We start from the raw sequence: 23046 nt of genomic DNA on the forward strand, positions 1-23046 counted from the left end.
CGGCGGTGCGGCAAACCGTTGGGGGTAGAGTAGCGGTGCGGTGGCTGATTTTTCGGTGGTGAGTGTAGTAAGAGGGTGGTGGTATGGTGGTGAGATAGTGGCCAAGGAATGGGAATGGAAAAGTCTAGGGGGTGGGTGGGGAATGAACTTAGAGGGATTTGGGGGAATGAAGAGGGTAAAGGGAATGGGAAAAATGGCCTAACAAACAACAACAACAAAGGGAATGAGGGCGGTTGATTCCCATTCCCTTTGATGATTAACCCCAACCAAACAATCCCTAATTGGACTAAGGATTTAGTTTAGTTACTGTAATAGAGGAGACGACTTTGCCTTTGCTAGCTTTGATCTTTAACCAATTGATTCAATTCCCCAAATTAAAGTTATTATACATAAAGTTAGTACGCTTGCCCATCTTGTTGCGAGGTGGGACACGCGTAATTGTTCGTAACTTGTATGTTTTAACTCTTTCTCGCAAGGTCTCTTAGATTTAGTGGAGGTTGACATGAAATAATATTCCTTCTAAGGTTTCCCCTAAAAAAAAAGAAGGTGAAACCATCTTTCCGGTCTAGATTTTCATCTTCCAATCTTCGCTTGCTGTTGCAAGGCTCACTGACTTCACTTGTTGCAGTGAAAAACTTGTTCGGTATAGTCTAATTGTTGATTACTCCATCTGTTCCATAATAACTTAACCACTCCTTAACATAAGTCGAGATTTAGTAGTACTTTAGTAGTGATCAGATTTAGTAGTACTTTAGTAGTGATCATAATAAAGTATTGGGCTCCATCCCAAGAGATATTTAAAGTGGGGTCCACCACTTTTTAGTACCAATATATAGCCTTGATAAAATGAAAGGCACGGACTTTCTTAATTACAGTCTTACAGAGATACAGAATCCAACCCAATTAATTAATTATTTTTTCAGAAATTAATTAATCCAACTTAATTAATTATTAATTAAAATTAATAATAAAATAAAGATGATTGTAATGAAGTGCATGTTGTTATTATTAGACAGAATTACAAACCCAATTTCTCCCATCTCGCCACCTTCAACGGTACCCCCACTTTCTTCCCATTTCCAGGAGAGAGAAAATTTCACCAATTTCTCTGAAACAATCACATTTTACACTATTATTTTGGCGGAATCGAATTTTAGTAAGTAAATTAATCACATTCTTTGATTTTCATCAATTTTTATTTTTTGTGATTTTGCCGAATTTTCTGATTTTAATTTTGCTACATTTTTCAATTGATCATATGTAATTGATAAAAATGAGAATTCAACTGTTAATCAAAACAGTGCCATTGTTATCATTGATTAGTTGAATTTCTACCTTAGCTTTGTTCTATATTGATGATCTGAATTTTGATCAACATTGCATTGAAATGATGTTAATTTTAGAGATATTGTTATGTATGATGTTTTAATTTTTGTGGGTTGGAATTTTGATTTAGATTGAATTGAATTGGAGGAAGAAAGAAGAAGAAAATTGGGTGGTTTTTAGGGCAGGGAATTGGAAGAAATACATATGCCAGGCAGCCAATCGGCAGTTTCGAGCGATCATGAAGAAGAAACGTGGGAAAGAGAATTCCGTGCAAATGGGAATTCCATGAAAACGGCGGAGCTTGAAGCTAAGCTTGATGAGGGTAACATTCAAGAAGCCGAATCGTCGTTACGTGAGGGTTTATCTCTCAATTTTGAAGTACATTTCCTTCCTTTTAATCATATATATATATATGATTTTGTACACTTAAAGATTTATTAAGTTAAGTGTTTTTTACATGGCATGTATACCTGCATTCTTGGTATAATGAAGGTGGATGTTGATTTGCTTGGAGGAATTGTTTGATCATATTGATTTGGAGATCATGTTATCAGCATAAATTGCATTCGAGTATCGATTTGTGTTTGTGAAGTTCAATTATTGCCTCCCTTTGGTAGGTCCTTTGTGTATCAACTTTTCCATCCCTGATTTTAGGGTGCAATTATATTCCACCTTTGTAACATGAATGTGAGATCTTGTAGGTTTAGTAACATGCAATTGAGAGCCTTTTTAATCAGAATTAGTGTGCTTGCTTATTTGTAAACAGAAATCGAGTGTCAATTTATGTGTGTGTGTGTGTGTGTGTGTGTGTAAAGCTTCCACAGGTGTATACTTCAGTTTGTGCATCCAGTTAAATCTCTTATTCTGACATAAGTGGCTCTCCCATAGGATAAAGGACTTGAATTACTGAACTCTCTGCTCCGTTCCTCTTTCTTAGAGAGACGGATTTCATTTTGTCCAATGAGGGAAATTAGAATCTTGTTTAGGCTGATTTAATTTATATTGAAAAACTCTTGTGTTTCCAATATAATGGTTGTTGAATTGGTAAGCCCATTGAGCTATTTTATTTAATTATAAAATAATGAAGTACTGGTTGCCAATGTTTTTTGGCATCAGTTTGTGTTTCAGGGAATGTTTTCAACTCTTGTTGATTGAAGTTCTTATCTTCATTTAGCTGGTCTGCTCCACTTATTAAGGACTAGTATATTCTTATTGGCCTAGGATGATTGTACCTTTGATATTCCTTTCTTATAAAATGTCTCTGTTGCAGTTTCTTTGTGATATAACTATTTATTGCCAATATTTGAGCTCTTAATACAGTGATGTAAGTTAGCATCAAATTAGCTTCCCTGCCATGTACACAAATGTGCATGTTATGGCTCGTTACTGATTGAATGACTTCTTTACAGGAAGCCAGGGCCCTTTTGGGAAGGTTGGAGTACCAGAGAGGTAATGTAGAAAGTGCGCTTCGTGTATTTGAAGGTATTGATCTTCAGTCTGCGATTCAGCGGTTTCAGCCATCACTTAGTGATAAGCCATCTAAAAAGGGTCGCCCTCGCACTGAATCTGTGCATAATGTCCCACAACATGCTGCTGGCCTAGTTCTTGAAGCCATATATCTGAAGGCCAAATCCCTTCAGAAGCTTGGGAGGTTAACTGGTATGGACCATTGTTGACAAGATTACATTCACTCATTATCTCATTTTACTCCATCTGGCATTTCATTTCTTTTGATTCCTTCTACAATTTTTCTTTTGCTCTGTAAAGAATACAATCAACAAAATTTTGTTGTTGACCGTTTTACAGAGGCTGCTGGTGAATGCAAGAGCGTTCTGGATACAGTGGAAAAGATATTCCAGCACGGTATACCTGATTTGCAAGTGGATGGACGGTTGCAAGAGACAGTTAGTCAAGCTGTGGAACTTCTTCCTGAACTCTGGAAACAAGCTGGATCTCATGATGAAGCCATTGCTGCATATAGGCGTGCCCTCCTTAGTCAGTGGAACCTTGATAATGACTGCTGTGCAAGGATTCAGAAAAAATTTGCAGTATTTCTGCTGTATAGTGGTGTAGATGCTGCAGCACCCAGTTTGTCAGTACAGATTGATGGATCTTATATTCCTAGGAACAATTTAGAGGAGGCAATTTTACTATTGATGATCCTAATACGGAAATGTGCCCTTGGCAAGACCAAATGGGATCCATCAGTCATGGAGCACCTTACGTTTGCATTATCTCTTTGCAGTCAAAATTCTGTCTTGGCAAGGCAACTTGAAGAGGTAATGCCTGGAACTTTTAATCGTATTGACCGCTGGGTTGCCTTGGCTCTTTGTCACAGTGGAGCAGGGGAAAATAAAGAAGCCTTAAATTTATTAAGGAAATCTTTACATGATAATGAGAGACCAGATGACCTTATGGCTTTGTTATTAGCAGCTAAGATTTGCAGTGAGGACCCGTTTCTGGCTGCTGAGGGTGTGGGATTTGCACAGAGAGCAATTACTAGTGCATCAGATGATCAAGAGCATTTTAAAGGTGTAGCTTTACGCATGCTAGGACATTGTTTGGGGAGGCAAGCTAAAGTATCCTCATCTGACTATGAAAGGTCTAGTTTGCAGTGCGAAGCTTTAAAATCATTGGAGGAGGCCCGTAGTTTTGATTCCAGCAACCCAGATCTTCTTTTAGAGTTGGCAATTCAATATGCAGAGTATCGCAATGTTAATGCTGCATTGAGATATGCAAAGCAGTTTATGTGTTGAAAGGTTGGCGGTTGCTTGCTTTGATCCTTTCTTCTCAAAAGAGATATTCCGAAGCTCAAGTGGTTATTGATGCCGCTTTAGACGAGACTGCAAAATGGGAGCAAGGACCACTTCTTAGAATGAAAGCAAAGCTCAAGATCTTTCAGTCGTTACCAATGGATGCAATAGAAACTTATCGTTACCTGCTGGCACTTGTTCAAGCCCAAAGGAAATCTTTTGGTCCTATCAAAGCCAATTATCAGGTTAGGATAATTCCCTGACATTTTATTCATAATACCTGATTGTCTACTAATGTTATCTGAAAAAATATCATTTTATCAATTTAGCCTTGCTGCATGTTAAAGATGATTTTGGAAATCTATAGTTTTCCTTAAAATTTTAACTTATACAGAGTATCCATTAGTCAGAATTGAATACTCATTGCTCTTTCTGCCTTATCTTTTCTCACAATTCTTGTTATGACTTCATAATGCATGCATTATGCATTATGCATTGATAGGCTTTGAAGTTTAGGAAGGCTCAAAATTGTTCTGATATGGGGTTACCTTTTATTTTGATCCAAAATGGTCTCATGACATGATGTCACCGCCTCCCAGGGAAAACGAATTTTCAAGTGGGTTACTTTTCGAAGATTGTAATTTAGCATTGTATAAAATTATCTACAAAGTTCTAAAGCTTTACTGGATGAACTTCTTACATATGTTATTACTAATGTTAAATTTAAGGTATTTGAACTCTAGTGAAATAAGAACGATGGGGAAAAAAAAAAAAAAAAAGGAGAAGAAGAAGAAGGAAATTGTACTGGATTTGACCCAGGAGTTTCACAACTCTGAACTCTTTCAGAAACAGAGGTAGCATAAATAACCTTATATCTAGTTAGAATGCCTACTTGCTGAAACACAATTCCATATTTAAGATAGAAATTCTAATATTCCTTTTATGTATAATGTTTTTTAGGGATTAAGAGTTGGTGTATTTCTTTCTCTCAAAATATAAATTTATTTATATAGCACTGCAAAGTGATCCTCTTACATTTTTATAGGCTGGTGATGATAAAGTCAATGAGTTTGAAGTTTGGCTTGGTCTTGCAAATTTATACTCAAGCCTTTCTCACTGGAAGGATGTCGAGGCCTGCTTGGAGAAAGCTCAGTCTCTGAGGCAATATTCTGCTGAAACATTACACACAGAAGGCAAGTTGTGATCTGTTTTCTCTGATTGGATGATGATTGAAATGAACTAACTTATTTTTTGAAAAAATGTTTAACTGATTCTAGAGTGAGATTATATATGTGTTAATTTATTCTCACCTAAATCTGTTTGGGACAAGTATTACGTAAAATAGACCTAACATTACAAGTAGAGTGAAATTTATGGGTTGTGGAGTGACTTTTACGAGTGATCTTGACATTATGTTTAATGGGAATTTTGCTGACTGTTACCAGAACATTGGATGGCTTTACTGTTTGGGGCTGTTTTATTCTTGTTTGAGCAATTATCTTATTTTAATTGTGAGGCTTGAGAATGCTGTTAAGCCATCATTCAAATTGATTCATTTTAAAAGTATTGGTACTTAACAATTGATATCACTTAACTTAGGTAGTCTGGTACCCTTCAGAATATTAACTCAGTAATGATGTGTTAGTCCCCCAGACCGAAGGTACGAATGCCATTTTCATTCCTGATTTTGTTTCTCAGTTTCTTGTCAACAGTCTGGATCAACATTTATTTCCTAGATTTTTCTAAGTAATTTTCATGAATATTTTCATTTTCTACATTGTATCAGCACCTTTCAAAAAGCGTTGTATCCCTAACTTAAAGATAGTTATATGTGACATCCCTGCAATTAACTTTACGTAGACAAGTGTTGCTAGGATGAGTTATAAGGATTTCTGATAATTATTAACGAATCTTGATGACTTGCGTTAATTAAGTTAAAAAGTCGGAAACTGCAATATAACTTTAATTAAGATCTTAGTATCAAAATACATAACTCAACGTATTACATTACCTTTATACATAAGCTTAAAAGTACTTTAAATGCATCTTAATTGAACTTTTAAGCATCCCGTTAACAACTGAGACATTGTGTATTACTTTCTAATTAAGGGGTACAATTTATAATCAGTAAAAGGGAGGATACAAATAGAAAATGAAATAATATAGGGAGTTAAGGACTTTAATTGGGAAAAACCCTAAATTTATTTTGTACCATAAGACAAGGACTTTGAGGGAGCATTGGTTTTTTGTGTCACACATAGATAAACGGCCTGAAAGTTGTCCTTGTCCATCACGGCTTTTTATAACGGATAAATGTTTTTTTTTTTTTTTTTTTGCGATTTACACTATGTTGAATAGGAATATTTAAAGAGGAGGGAGGGGGGGGGGGGGGGGGGGGGGGGGGGGGGGGAGGGAAAGGAAAGGAAATGGAGGGGGTACATTGACTTCACATTTTCATAATCCAAATCCCTCCATTGTTGGAGAGAACCGGAAGGAAAATGGAAGGTCACGCCCTCCCCTCACCTCCCTTTCTCTTCCCTTTTTTGTCTTCTCTCCCCCCCCCCCCCCCCCCCCCTCTCTTCCCTTCACTATTGTCATCCAAACATAATGTTAATCTGCTTGTCATGGATAATGTTTCTTAAGTCATGACTGAACCAGAAAGGGTTACTAGTGCCATTTCGATCCGGTCTTTTTGTCAAATTAATGGTTAAAAAATTCTTGTAGTTTATGACATTGCTTATTGGACTGCCAAAACAATAAATAGTTATGCAGCAATGTTATTGTGCCTAGTTGTGTACAAGGTAGCAGGCTATTAAACCTTGATATTGAACTAAATGAAAAAGGAACATAGAATTACGGATGTGAAACCCATCATTCTTCATTAAAAAAGAATATGGATTTTGAATTTTTTCAAGCATTTTGAAGTTTATGTTTAGGTGAAAAATATAACCTGCATTCCTCTTGGCAAGCTCACTTATAATATCTGACGTACTGCTGCATTTGTTATTTGATATTGCAATTTTCCTGAATTAGAATTTTAAACTCCCACCCCCTCCCCCACCCCCCCCCCCCCCCCCCCCCCCCCCCTCTTCTCTAAAATAAATTTTTTTTTAAAAAAAATATTTAAAAACAACCACTTTGCTGAAAGCATTTTCTGGTATAGTAAATCTATCACCATTTTCACATGCAAGTCAAATCTATCACTTCAAGTGGGTTTGGGTTTTCACTGTAAACAGAGAAAAATGGTTTAATTAATGTTTGAAGGAATTCAAAAAATGCTTCAAACAACAAGGACTATCTAGAGTAGATTAGACCATTTAAAAGGAGATTTCTGAAAATCATGGGAGTACTGTAGTGCATTTAGCTATGACTTGAGATATGTACTGTACTTAGATGGCCAGAAATTCTACCAATATAGACAATCGAAAGGACCTGTATCACGCAGTATTTCAGTAATTGGTTGCATAATTCCAGATTGATTTTTAAATAAAACTGAAGGTTTCAGAAACTTCTGTTTGATTGACTTCTGGGGTAAGAATTGTGTTTTTCTGAGGGTTTTTCATGATTTTTTTTTCTTTTCTATTTTTATAGGTGTCATGTATGAAGGGCGTGGGCTAGTTAAAGAAGCTTTGGCTGCTTATACCAATGCTATTTTGTTGGACCCAAATTACGTGCCCTGCAAGGTACTGCTCGGTGCATTGCTGTCAAAAATGGGACCTCAAGCATTGCCTGTAGCAAGAAACTTGTTGTCAGATGCATTGAGACTTGAACCTACAAGTCGTAAAGCTTGGTATTACCTTGGATTGGTACATAGAGATGATGGACGAAATGCTGATGCTGCAGAGTGTTTTCAAGCAGCTTCAATGCTTGAAGAATCTGATCCTATCGAAAGCTATACTTCTGTTCTTTAGATCTTACTCAGCTGTCGTCTGCACTCTGCTGAATACAATTTTCCTCTCCAAAAGAAAATATAGGTGGTATTCTTTCCTATTCATGTTCAAATTTTCCGTTTCTTTTCATTTTTTCTATTGGTTTGAGGGGTTCGTGAGAGTCATCAGTCATTGGTGGATATGCACAAACATGCATATCCTTGGTACTGCACGTCCAAATGGCTGAAATTTTGACAGAGTACTGCTATGATAGAAGACTTTGTATGATGTATGCATTTCAATAGTTTGTGAAAAGAAAAGCTTAGGAATTCTTTCTCTCGGCAACACCGGCCTGGTCGGAGAAGATGAGTGGTTGTTGAAGAACACAGAAGTGTTGTCTGTAACAAAGATAGACTGAAGGAGGTGATAAGTCATAAGATGGCTAGTTCTTACTTATGTATCTAACTGCTAAGGATGTGTCATGTGTAAATATTATTAACTTCCATTCAATTATTCAATATACAAAATAATTTATTTTAAGTTTTGCTTTACAGACCCTTTAAAATTGTTTCAATTTCAAACCCTATCAATGTATTTTGTCAAGATCTTACTGCTCCCTAATATATGTACGCCCTATAAAAGAAAGAAGCATTATGCCTGGTTTTTTTTTTTTTTTTTTTTTTTTTGAAAAATCAACTGAAGAATGATCTTAGAATGTATTTTTGAGACATACTATAATTGTACTTTGGGAGCTTTGATCATCATGAGAGAATGTGGAGCTACTCAAATTAAAACATAGAGGATTACCAACTGCAAATTTTATTTAGTTTTACAAAAGGCCTATAAAAGCAATAGGACCTAGAATGCCAAGTTGGAGATATAAACAAAGATCTTTTGTAGCTCTTCACTAACCCATACAATATAATTTCAAAACAGCCACATAGCTGAACTAAACTCATGATCGAGACTTTATAAACCTATTAATAGGAGGGCTGCCCAGTTAATCTTCATGATTAACGAACTTTGTCAATCTTTACAGCCACGTCAGCTTCTTGCATTTGAGGGAGTCCAGTCAGCAGCCTAGTCACATGTTGAAGAATACAACTTGGATGAAAATGGTTAGCGGCTCCGTCACTTGCTTTTTTGCTTTGTCATTAGATGCATTTATTGTTGGTAGGTGGTATTATATTGACCATGCAAATATAACTCTTTGACTCATATTTCTTCCCAACCAAGCAACATTTCTTGATTACAAAGATTCATTAACAAAAAACTTGAGTGAGCGATTGAGAAAGTAACAATGATGAGGACAATCAACATCTCAGGTCCGAACTAATGGTACAATCATATAAATTCATCTTGTAAGTCATGATTTAAATTTGTATTATTAAAAAAAGGTATTTTTGTTTGCATGTAATATGAATAAAAAAAACCTATACAAAATGATTATTTGAAATATTTTGTAATCAATTATAATTAAAATGGACTATGTTGAGAAATTGAGATCGATGAAGTTTGTAATATGTGAGAAAATGGATATTTATTTTATTGTGGGAAAACAATTTCGACGAATATAGTATTTAGATGAGATTAAAATAATCACAAAATCAAGGGTATATGTAGCTAGCCCAGATGAAATAATTTGTGTGATATTAAGTTCCAGTTAACTTAATAATTTGTTGAATTTTAATATTAATTGTTAATAATTTGTACACATATATAATTGATTTGGTGTTATTATAGCTAAAAATTGATTAATTTTTTTAATCAAAAGGAATTAAATCCTTTAAATTTATTAAATATATATAATTTTAATGAACACCAAAAATATATATAATTCTAATAAAAAAAATATATTATAATTTTCGGTGATGATGGGAAATGTACATGCAAATAAAAATTACCCGTTTTTATATATTGTAAGTAAATGGACGACTATTAAAAAAAAAATTAAAATGGACGAAATTGAGAAAGTGTGAACGATGAAGTTTCTAATATGTGAAAATTTTGATTTTATAATTTGCTGTTTGGAAAACAATTTTCGGAGGAGATAGTATTAGATGGTGCAAATCACAAAATGAAGGGTATATGTAATAGCCTAACTGTACTAAGCTCCGTGCTATTATGTTCGATTGTTAATATATATCTGTTGAATTTTAATATTAGTTGTAAATTGTTGTACATTTATATAATTGATTTGTTGATAGTATAGGTAACATGTGATTAATCTTTTTAATCAAGGACTGAAATTCTTCTAAGGTTTCCCCGTATGTTATTTCGGACAAAGTTGCTCTAAACTCTAATTAATAAAGCAATAACTTCACTTGTCTATGAACTAATGAATGGGGGAAGTGGGTAACGAATGGGTTTCAAGAATATTCTAACATGTTAAAATTTTAGAATGATTAATCTATGTGAAGATGTACTTTATGCTTAGACTAAATAACACAAATTTGTTTAAAGACGGTCTAATTCTTTGATACATTTCCAGCAGGTGTATGAATTGGTAGTAAGGAGTTGATTTAAAGGATGGTTGATAGTATGGATGATGGAAGTGAATATGAGGATGATCATCACACTGTTATTGATCTTGGCTTTGAGGAGGACCAGTTTGGTGATCAATATATGTCTCCCATCAACACAAACGAGACATTGGAAGATGGAAGTGAATATGATGATGAGCATGACATTATTTAATTTAATTACAAATATAAAATTACTATCATGCGATGAACAAATAAGCAAAAGTACAGTTCCTTAAATGGATTAATAATCTTGTTGTACACGTTTCCTAAGTGGTTTTGCATGTATCAATATAAACTAATGATATACATTTATTTAGAACCACGTTTTATAATTATTTAATTATTTTCTAATAACTTGTCATAGAAGACAAGATCATCCTTTAAAAAGTCAAAGGGTGCATGGTACCATGAGAGTACACTATGCAAGTCTTCATTTGTTACTCAAGTCTTCTTGTTGAAGTCATATTCTAATTAATGTTGAAGTCAAGAGCCAAAGTCATCATTGAGGTCATAGTCTTGCATGTTGAACACAAACTACTCTTGCATGTTGAATTGAAATCTTGCATGTCCAATACAAAGTTTTGCATGTTTGAGGTGTAGTATCCTTAAATGACCTACTCTATATTGCATACTAGCTTCTTATGCATCACTAGTTTACTACCTATAATTTTTTAGCAAATTAAACAATGTATTAAAAATAACTTTTGATTAGTTTACAAACATATAATTAACTTATGATTAATTTACAAAATCATGTATTGATATTAGTATTGAAATTAACTTTAGATATCATAATTGAAATTAATTTTGTTGATTGGATACTTTTGAAAATAAAATAGCATTCAATATTTTACAATTACATTCGTATTTCAATGAAATAATAAAATATAATTTAACTTATTGATTCAATATTATATATTATTACAAAGTCACAGTCACACAATAGTACAATACCATGTACGATTATATACATTTTAGGTGAAATTAGAGGATTGTTGAGTAAGGTAATAAGATGATGTGCAATGAAATAAAAGGATCTTTACCAAAATGACTATCTATGAATTTTACTTCCAAAACTAGCTACATTCTTATTTTGAATAGAAAATTACCCTCTTTGTTAATTTATTTTCCTTTGAATCGATTTGCTTTAGTTATTTTATTTTTTAACTTATTAATTTTTTTGGGTTTTAATTATTTGAAAAATTCTAAACCATACTTTATAATATCCCATTAATTTAGGAAAAGAACTTCAACATAAATAGTTGCAACAATATTTCATTTATTTTATGTAAAAAAAAAAAAAACTTTATTTTAATTATTTAAAGTCAACCAAAAAATCATCAGTATTTTTTTTCTGGAATTAATTTAGCTAGCTCAAAATCCAAAAAATAAAATTAAAAAATAAAATCCAAAAACCTGAACCAACAAGTTGTTTTTTTATAAAATTAATTTATCTAACTAGTTTTGGAATTAATATACATAAAAAGCCATTTTGGTAAATACTTTTGTTAAAATGACCATTTTGGTAAAAGATCGGAAATCATAAGTGTTGTTCAATAACACTGTATACACACATGAACCCACCATTATATATCAAGAATTCGCATTTTTGCAATTTATTATTACATCTAAAGACACACTCATTCAAAGATGAGTTCCTCAAGGTCAAGCCCTTCATACGGGACTCATCTGGCCTGCATGCATGGTGTGCACGCTAGAATCGCAACAGTTTGTAGAGGTCCTAATATTGGTAAACGTTTCTATAGTTTTCCCTTTTGGAAGGTAATACATGCTACGATTTTTCAAATTATGTAAGGTAATTATTATTTTCTGAATAATCGTTTGATTCATTATTGTTTTTATTTTCCAGGACAGATCTAAGGATTGTCGATTTTTTAAGTAGGAAGATGATTTACCAACAACCCTTATCGAAGCTCACGAACAAATTATCATGCTTCAAAGGGAAAACGATACTCTTACAAAGGAAAGTGAGGAACTCATAAGAGAATCACAAAGATTGGTAATTTTGGTTGAGAAGACTCAAATAAGGACCGTCAACTTGAGGGCAAGGAATAATTGTCTAATTATAGCAATAGTAATATTACTGTTTGTAATTTTTATTTTGTTTATGTAAGTTATCCCTAATCACTCATAAAATGTAGTTTGTTTGATTTGAAGTTTTCAAATTCAATAATGGTCTGTTTAGATATAGCAATTTCATCTTAAATGATGGATTGGCCCAAATCACTTGTTTGGGAATCCAATGAATTTGGAATTGGATTTGGGCCGAATTCCACCTTTATTTATAACTTAAATATTGAAATGACAAGGTAAAACAAGTCATTTCAAATTCCATGACTTCACGTTTTTAGTTTTTTTTCTCTACTTGATTTTCTCTTTTCTGGGTAATTGGGGTTCTTCAACTCATCAGAACCAAAAAAAAAAAAAAAAAAAAAAAAAAAAAAAAAAAAAAAAAATCCTTCAGTTCATCATCATCGTTGCAACGGCGATCTAAATTTTGCTTTCTCCGTCATTGAAGCAATGAAGCGTACTCTGAATTTTCGATTATAGTGGTTAAGCTTTTGAGCTTTCTCACCATTGATGCAGTATTGAAGATTTGAAAGGGTACTCTGCATTCTAACCCAACTGAATCGATAAATAAACAATGACGATCGAGCGATATTCAATAACAATATTTATTTGTGAATAAATTCGAAAAATAAAAGGAAAAAGGAAGAAATTAGGGTAATAAACTGCCGCCATTAAATACGGAGCTTTAATCTTCATCTTCTGAAATGCATTAGAGTAACTGAAGTTGCAATTCTTAGATTTGATTAATTATATCAATTTTCTCTCTCTTGTTTCTTTTTTAGGACCAAATTGAACTTTTTTTCCCACTGTTTTCCAAAAACATAGTGAATATTAAAATGATTAATTTGAAATCCCAAGTTTTTCCAAACAAAGAAATTGGAATTGAAAGTCTGTACTTGAAATTCCAAATTTGAAATGAAATGCTTGTATCTAAACACAATCTAAAGTCATTTCAATTTGATTTCCCCTAATTTTGAGATATTGTTAAATTTTTTATATTTATATAATACATATAATATGGTGTTATGTCTTTTCATCTATTTCAAACTCTTATTTTATCAGTTTATGTGACTTAATAAATTGTACACAAAGTAAATACATTGTACAAGAAATCTTGAAAGAAAATAGTGCAAATATACAAGTTAGTCTTAATCATGAAGTCCCAACTCATGAGTCATGAACATCAAAATGAAATACGATGTGAAGTTTGTAATTTAATAAAGTCATTTCAATTTGATTTTAATAATTCATTGTGAGAATCCACATTTTAAAAGCTTCATATAAAAAATAAATAAAAAAATTAAAAAAAAAAACTATTGTGGAATTAGGTCTTTTCGTGTTTCTCAAATATAAAACTTCATATTTGATCAGTTAAAGTGACTTAATCATTGTACATAAATAAATAGTACATGAAATCCATAATAACTTAAACAAAAATGCATGAAAAACACATTCATTAATAACTTTTTTTTTTTGAAAGAAAACATTCATTAATAACTAAAATAAAATACATGACGCAATTATAGAGTACTTTTTTAAGATTAAAAACATAACAACCCAAATCATAAAATGTTACATAACAAGACATATTTTGAAAATTCCGAAATTAAAACAACAATAACATCATTTTGTTAATTTCCACGATCTACTACAGCTTCATTCATCGACTTAAGCTTGATGTACCTTCTTTCAGACTTGCAATGCCATACCATTCAAAATATAGCACACTTACACTACTAGAATTCGGTGAAATTGCGACCGTTTTTTTATGACCGCCAAGGAAACGGTCGCAAAATATGAAAATTGCGACCAATTTTTCTACTTCTTTTTCTGCAACGTCTAGCCATTGCAAAAAGAGAAATAAACTAACAAGAAAAATAAGGTCAATTGAAAGATTAAAATAATATACAAAAGGGGAAAGGAGATTGATAATTTGATAGTATTGAAATCTTGCACCACTTACCTAGTATATATAGATGTAATTCTGCATGGGTCAACATATTTATTGGTCAAGAAGTTATCATTAAAGTCAAATACAAGTGTAAGGCATTTATTGATGGTAGGTACTTCATACCAATGTAGTAACATTTAGTAAAATATTAACTCCACCCATTTTTAAATAGTGTTACAGATAGAGCAAAAATAAATTATATCTTAATTATTGAGTGAATGAATTTAAAAATACTATGTGGTATAACCATGTTAGTAAAATTATTGTGAATAAAAAATAAATCAAATGGGTTTCATAGAAAATTTCATACATACATATTACTTTTCGATTACCATGGAGAGTATTGAGGAGGATAATGAGAATTGTTAAATTAACATTCAATGTAGGGTATTGGAAAAAAAGAGAAATGACATTGATTTTTACACGAGTGAAAATCCATTCCAAAATATATAGAAAAACCTGAGCATAAATTAATAGTTAGACTTGTTCATTTCCGTTTATCGAAATAGTTATATAATAAAGTTATTTTGTTCATATCCCTAATAATAAAAAATGCAAAAAAGCTTTGTTTAAATGTGTTTGACTTTCATTTGATTCAACTAGCTTTGTTAAATTGCATTTGAATTTCATTCGATTCAAAAAGCTTTGTTTGAATGTGTTTGACTTTCATTTCATTTAATTAGCTTTGTTGAATGCATTTGACTTTTACTTGATTCTAAAATCTTTGTTTGAATATGTTTGACTTTGATTTGATTCAATTAGCTTGGTTGAATGCATTAAACTTTCATTTGATTCAAAAAGCTTTGTTTGAATGTGTTTGAATTTCATTTGATTAAAAAACCTTTGTTTGAATGTGTTTGACTTCCATTTGATTCAATTAGCTTTGTTGAATGCATTTGACTTTCATTTGATTCAATTAGATTTGTTGAATGCATTTCACTTTCATTTGATTCGGTTAGCTTTGTTTGAATGTGTTTGACATTCATTTGATTCAACTAGCTTTATTGAATGCATTTGACTTTCATTCGATTCAAAAAGCTTTGTTAAACGCATTTGACTTTCATTTAATTCAATTAGCTTTGTTGAATGCATATGATTTTCATTTGATTCAAAAAGCTTTGTTTAAATGTGTTTGACGTTCATTTGATTCAACTAGCTTTGCATTTGACTTTCATTTGATTCAACTAGATTTGTTGAATGCATTTGAATTTCATTCGATTCAACTAGCTTTGCATAAGACTTTCATTTGAAATATTTTTTTTATTCGTATCAAAAATACAAAAATAAAAATATATTTGAGCCCGTTGTAAAAAATATATGTAATTACTTTTGAAAAATACTCGTATGTATTAAAAATATATTTGAGTACATGTCCCCATTTCCAAATACATGTGCATTGGTAACAAGTATAAATAAATTGTTTTAGGTCATTATATCATGGTCGAAGCACCGTCCCAATGGTCCACATACTTCACAACTCTCAACACACTACCAAGCATAATGGTCAAGGGTTCGATTCCTCCCAACCCCCCCCCCCAAATTTTTTTTTCGCTAGCATTATGTTATTTGTTTTAAATAATTTTTATTTTTTTTCATATCAAAAATATATAAATAAAATATATTTGAGCCCGTTGTAGAAATATATGTAATTACTTTTGAAAAAATACTCGTACGTATTAAAAATATATTTGAGTACGTGTCCCCATTTCCAAATACATGTGCATTGGTAACAATTATATATATATAAAAAAAAATTTGGACTATTATATCACGGTCGAAGCACCATCCCAATGGTCCACATACTTCACAACTCTCAACACACTACCAAGCATAATGGTCAAGGGTTCAATTCCTCCCCAAACCCCCCCCCCAAATTTTTATTTCGCTGACATACTGTTATTTTTTTCAAATAATTTTTTATTCGTATTAAAAATACAAAAATAAAAATATATTTGAGCACGTTGTAAAAATATATGTAATTACTTTTGCAAAAATACTTGTACGTATTAAAAATATATTTGAGTACGTGTCCCCATTTCCAAATACATGTGCATTGGTAGCAAGTATAAATAAATTTTTTTGGGCCATTATATCATGGTCAAAACACCGTCCCATAATGGTCCACATACTTCACAACTCTCAACACACTACCAAGCACAATGGTCAAGGGTTCGATTCCTCCCCAACCCCTCCCCCCAATTTTTTTTTTCACTGACATTATGTTATTTTTTTCAAATAATTTTTATTTTTTTTCATGTCAAAAATACATAAATAAAAATATATTTGATAGTGTTTGACTTTCATTTGGTTCAACTAGCTTTGTTTGATAGTGTTTGACATTCATTTGATTCAACTAGCTTTGCTGAATACATTTGACTTTCATTCAATTCAAAGCTTTGTTTGAATGTGTTTGACTTTCATTTGATTCAATTAGTTTTGTTGAATGCATTTGACTTTCATTTGATTCAAAAAGCTTTGTTTGAATGCATTTGAATTTTATTCGATTCAAAAAGCTTTGTTTGAGTGTGTTTGACTTTCATTTGATTCAATTAGCTTTGTTGAATGTATTTGACTTTTATTTGATTCTAAAATCTTTGTTTGAATATATTTGACTTTGATTTGATTCAATTAGCTTAGTTGAATGCATTAAACTTTCATTTGATTCAAAAAGCTTTGTTTGAATGTGTTTGAATTTCATTTGATTAAAAAACCTTTTTTTAAATGTGTTTGACTTTCATTTGATTCAATTTGCTTTGTTGAATGCATTTGACTTTGATTTGATTCAATTAGCTTAGTTAATGCATTAAACTTTCATTTGATTCAAAAATCTTTGTTTGAATTTCATTTGATTAAAAAACCTTTGTTTAAATATGTTTGACTTTCATTTGATTCAATTTGCTTTGTTGAATGCATTCGACTTTGATTTTATTCAATTAGCTTTGTTGAATGCATTTCATTTTCATTTGATTCAAAAAGCTTTGTTTGAATGTGTTTGACATTCATTTGATTCAACTAATGCATTTGACTTTCATTTAATTCAACTTGCTTTGTTGAATGCATTTGACTTTCATTTGATTCAAAAAGCTTTGTTTGAATGTGTTTGACTTTCATTTGATTCAATTAGCTTTGTTGAATGCATTTGACTTTCATTTGATTCGAAAAGCTTTGTTTGAATGTGTTTGACTTTCATTTGATTCAAAAAGGTTTGTTTGAAAAGTAATGTGTAACAAAACCTAAAAAGAAGTAAATGATTGTATATGATTGAACTTACATGATACTATATTGTGGACTGAGTGTAATATTCTCGTTGAAAGTTACACTGTTACAAGACCTAAAAAGAAGTACTTTAAAATTAGTACTTCTTCCGTCTCATAATATAAGTCGTTAAAAATCATATTACTTTATATTTAATGCTTGTTTGGGTTTTTACGACGGAACTAAGATAAATGAAAAAATTAAAAAGCATATGATTGGAAGTACATGTGTGCATTTTGGGTGAGAGAGATAGAGGGCAGGGAAGCATAAATTACATGGGAATCCAAAACATTAATGACCAGCACACAATAATTATTTCCCAAACAAAACATAATTTAATCCTTGTCAATTATATAAAAACCTACACTTTGTGTCATTGGGCATTTCACTAAATGCCCAACACACTTAATCTACATTGGTGTCTTCAGTGAGCCTGAACCTAACCATTTACCAAATGCCCAACAACTCAAAACAAAAACCAAAAAATTTTCATTTTCAGTTTCGTCATATATAAGTACAATTACATTGAACCGTAACATAAGGAAATAAGAAAATACCAAATTTATAAATAATATATATATATATATATATATATATATATATATATATATATATATATATATATATATATATATATATATATATATATATATATATATATATATCAGAGAAATGTAACACCTCACAAATTTAACTACAATATTAATTTACATGTTGATTTATAGAAATATTAATCTATTTTACCGAATTACAATATGAATTTACATGTTGATTTATACAAATAAAGAAAGTAAATATACTTTGGAAAGATGTTGATTTACAAATAAGAAAGTAAAAAGCTATTTTACCGAATTATAAGCAAAATGTACATGTTGATATATACAAATAAAGAAAGTAAATATACAAAGAACTAATGCCTCCTTCTTCCCAAATCATAATATGCCATTTGTGGGGCAATATAGTTTGAAACAATTTTGCAACAATAAATGAAGAGTTGTGGGGTAATCATCTTTGACTAACGGAAGTTAACGATTGCAAGTTCCATGTTGTAAGCTGTGAAGTCCAACAATGCATGGGTATGCACATATGGATGCTCAGTCAAGGGAATTAATCCCAGTCATCAGGTGGAATTGACAATCATATCCTCAACTAACTAAGATGAAATACCAAAAATACCCTTAGATTGACAAAGTTTGTCAATCATGAAGATTAACTTGGAATTCCCGTATTAATAGACCTCTTATGGTTCCAATTACAATATTATATGACCTCGAGATGCATCTCTTACCATCCCAAAAGTTTTCAACATCAAGTCGCGAAACCTCCAAAATTGGTCCAAAAATGTGGATTATAACCTTAAATTTTAGACAATATTTGACTTTTTTGGATCAAGAAAGAAAAACATGTTAGGGTGCTTTCCATGGACTCAACGAGGACTACAAAGCTACAGGAGGCTTTTTAGGTGGTTGTAGCCATCTACTTTGCTTCCAAACTATCAATTTAGTCATTTATGATTTATGTATACATCTTCTTCCATGGACTCAAGCCACCACGGGCCTTTATGTGACCAATTAATGGTCGCCTACAGTTCCAATTAACATTGTATGTCCCTAGGATGCGTCTCCAACGATCTTGTGAGCTTTCAACACCAAATCCTGAAATCTCCGAAATTGGTCTGATTTTATATACTTCATATAATTACTTTCAAATTTGGCTTCTACATAATATTTTTGGATTTAGGAAGATTATGCATTGAGGAGCTTCTCGGGGTGCCCAAAAGGCCCCCCAATTAAGAGGCCAACATGGTGCCCGTAATCATTCATATGCTTTAGTCCACCTCTTGTCATCGTGTTTGATCGTAAGATGACTTAGCTAGTCTTATCTTGACCGTTTTACCTTTTTCTTGGCCTTGTGTTGCCTTGTCTCTCTAGGCAGTGTCTTGTCATGCTTTGGCTATAAGACAAGCCAAGACGCTACCCTAAATTAGTAGATATTTTTTAAAGAATAAGATTAAGTCAATATCTTCCTAAATTTAATTCATTTTAATATTTTATTAGTTCAAGAACTATTTTCTAGTTGGGATTACCAACAAAAGAGTAAAAAATTGTTAAATATATACTCTCTCCGTCTCTAAAAGAACGACCCTTTGGGGAGTTTTCATGGGCATTAAGAAACTTAAGTTAGAAGTATAAATGTATGGGGAAGCTAATAAAAGTACATTGAAAAGATGAATTTATATAGGGTTTGCAAAAAAGTAAAGAGATAAAGTAATAGAAGTACATGGAAAAAGAATGTTAGAAAGGTAAATTTGCACAAATAATATTGCAAATAGGAGGGTATTTAATGCAAAAATGGGATGAACATTTTAGGACTAAAATTTGGCCAAAAGGGTAATTCTTTTAGACGGAGGGAGTAAAATGTATGAGAAAATTGCTAATCTTAACATTTATTGATCTTGTCTCAATAATAGAAATTGTTTGTTACTAAGGGTGTGCAAATCGAGTATCCAATTAAAATTTCAGAAATCGAACCCAAAATTGGTTGGGATCAGATCCTAAATTTGGAATTGAAATTGGAATTAAGCTATTTTTATACTTCCTTCGTTTTTAAATAGTTGACACGTTCAATTTAGACACACATATATATTAAGGAGAGGAGAGAGAGTGAGAGAGAGTGAGAGAGAATGATAAAACAAGTGGGGTAACTAGTAAATGCAAAGTATAAAACTTACCCAACAAGAAAATGTGTTAACTAAAAAAACTTAATTTCTAAAAAAGAATACATGTCAACTAATAAAAAATGGAGGTAATTATATAATATTAATAATATTTTTTTTTATATTACTAACAATATGCCTTCAACATATTTTTATTTTTTAAAAAAAAAAATTTAGTTTAATATATGTTGGGTAGGGTTGTTCATCGGTCCAAGATCGGACCAGACTGACCCGGATTGGACCGAAGACCGAAAATTAGAATTTTAAGAACCGAAGACTGGACCGATTAAGCTAGGATCGAACCGAAAGAATCGGTCCAAAACCTTGATCGGACCGCTTTGGACCAATTTAAGAATTTTTTAAAAAAGAATACTAAATTTTTAATAAAGTTATGGAAAACACGAAAAAAGTAAAGGAAAAACTATATTTTAACGTCATTTTTACGTCTTTTTTTGTATGTTTAGTACAAAAAAACTTATAAAGTTAAAGTTTTTTAAGCTTATTAAGGATAATTTTAACCATTATTTAAGGTTTCATGCATATTTTTTATTAAAAAAAAATTAGTCCAGTCCAAGACCAGTTTTTATAGGGTTTTGGACCGGACAGAAGATCGAGAAAATGAATTTGAAGACCCGAAGACCAGACCGATTAATTCGGTCCGGTCCATTTTTCTGTCCGGACCGGTTTATGAACACCCCTAATGTTGGGTAACCAGGTACCCAACCGGTTCCGGGTCCAAAATTTGAGAATTAGAATTGAAACCGGTTGCAACCAGTTCCATAATTTATTACCCGAAATTGAAACCACCGGGCCAATTCCGATTTTGGACCCACCGGTCCTAACCATTCCAACTCTAATTCGGGTATCTGGAATTTTTGCTCACCCCTAATTACAACCGATTCCTTAATTTATGACATGGAATTGGAACCACTATAACCAATTCTAATTTTGGATCCACTACTTCCTAACCATTCCGATTCCAATTCTGATTACCCGGAATTTTTGCTCACCCCTATTTGTTACGTCTTTCCCGCAAGGGGTAATAACATGTTCCTCCGAGGCCCATCATTCTCTATTTGACTCTCCTCTCATAAAAGGATGGCTTGGACTTGAATCACCACATGACATGCTTCTTGTAGTCCCACAAACCCAACAAAACGAAAAGGTTTAGCTATGAATTTACAATACATAGTCAAAAGGGCTTATAATTGGATTTCTCTCATTCTCTAAAAATATCAATCACTCTACAAAGATTATTATATTAGTTATTAAATCTGAAGAATAGTGGGGCACGATCAAATTAAGTCTGTATCATTTATAAAATTTTTTGTAAAAAAACAACCATAAATAGTCAATGAAAGGTTACATTCTTACATGAGAAAGCTACCTTAAGTATATGGCTAATGTGTTCGGTTAAAAACAAAATATATATATATATGGCTAACGTTATACTTTCCCAATTAAAAGATGAAAATAGGAAGAAAGGATGAGTTGTATTGGTAAAGGCTAGGACAACCACATGATGTGTTTTGTGTTAAACGTGTAGTCCCACAAGCCCAACGAAACCAAAAAGGCTACTTCGTAATTATGAATCTATGATCCAAAGCCAAAGGGCTAATTATTGTTCTCAAAAGTCAAAACACCGGTTATTCAAGTAATCATGTGTTCTTTCAAAAAACATAATCATGTGTATTTTTTCTTAGTTAGTGTTGGTAAAATACCTGTTGATTCCAATGACAAAATAGATAAGATGAAAAGGAAAAATATTTGATCGAAGATCTCAAACTCACAGTTGCGCCATGGAACATAATCCACTGCCTTAGAAGCGAAATACGCCACCACCGGTACAGGTTTCCTGATGACGCACGCCCCCCAAGTTTAACGCAACTCTCCTTCATAATTCATGTACCCGAACCCGAAGCGTGGAATTACTCAAGAACTGTTCAGATCTCAAAGGGTAGGTTTGTGTTTATGTGTTTAGGGTTCCAGAGATAACAAAACTGTGTATATCTCAATTTGAGGATTTAGGAGGGTATATATATGTACAAAAGAAAGGATATAAATGAAGCAAACATGGCCTCCACGATAAGCCCACAAGCGGCCGAGCTCTCGCTCTCATATGAGCGATCGCTCGGCCCTGCCGCAAGCAATGAACGTAGTGAGCTAGCACGCGAGCTATAGCTCGCACCTACCGCAAGCAACAAGCGCAGCGAGCTAGCACGCGAGCTATAGCTCGCACCTGCCATAAGCAGAGCGACCATACGAGCTACCATCCGAGCTATAGCTCGGACTTGCAGTAGCTCATATGCCATGTGAGCTATAGCTCTAACGCTAGCTCGACCTTGCGTAGTCTACTTGCCATGCCATCTATAGCTCTCTCGCTAGTTCCATGCACACAACGTTGCTAACGGGTAACAACACTCACTTAGCAACACTCCGATTTTGCATTACAAGTATTAAAACTCCAACAGTTAGAACATTGGGATAGTAATATTGATACATACCATTTGTGATCGAATTTCGTCTATAATAAATTTACAGCCTAAATTGATTTCCATCC

The 23046-nt window shown here is 32.5% G+C and overlaps 1 pseudogene across 1 annotated transcript; it reads left to right on the top strand.

Annotated features, from left to right (window-relative positions):
* The first annotated feature begins 1023 nt into the window (after positions 1-1023).
* LOC145587365 (protein NPG1-like) lies at positions 1024-8516 on the top strand (annotated as a pseudogene). Its single transcript, XR_014101254.1, has 6 exons — positions 1024-1156; positions 1457-1704; positions 2736-2985; positions 3133-4324; positions 5125-5272; positions 7671-8516. The product of XR_014101254.1 is annotated as a protein NPG1-like (transcript).
* The last annotated feature ends 14530 nt before the right edge of the window (positions 8517-23046 follow it).

The sequence above is a fragment of the Chenopodium album genome, chromosome 17 (genome assembly GCF_948465745.1).
Source record: "Chenopodium album chromosome 17, dcCheAlbu1.1, whole genome shotgun sequence".
Taxonomy (NCBI): domain Eukaryota; kingdom Viridiplantae; phylum Streptophyta; class Magnoliopsida; order Caryophyllales; family Amaranthaceae; genus Chenopodium; species Chenopodium album.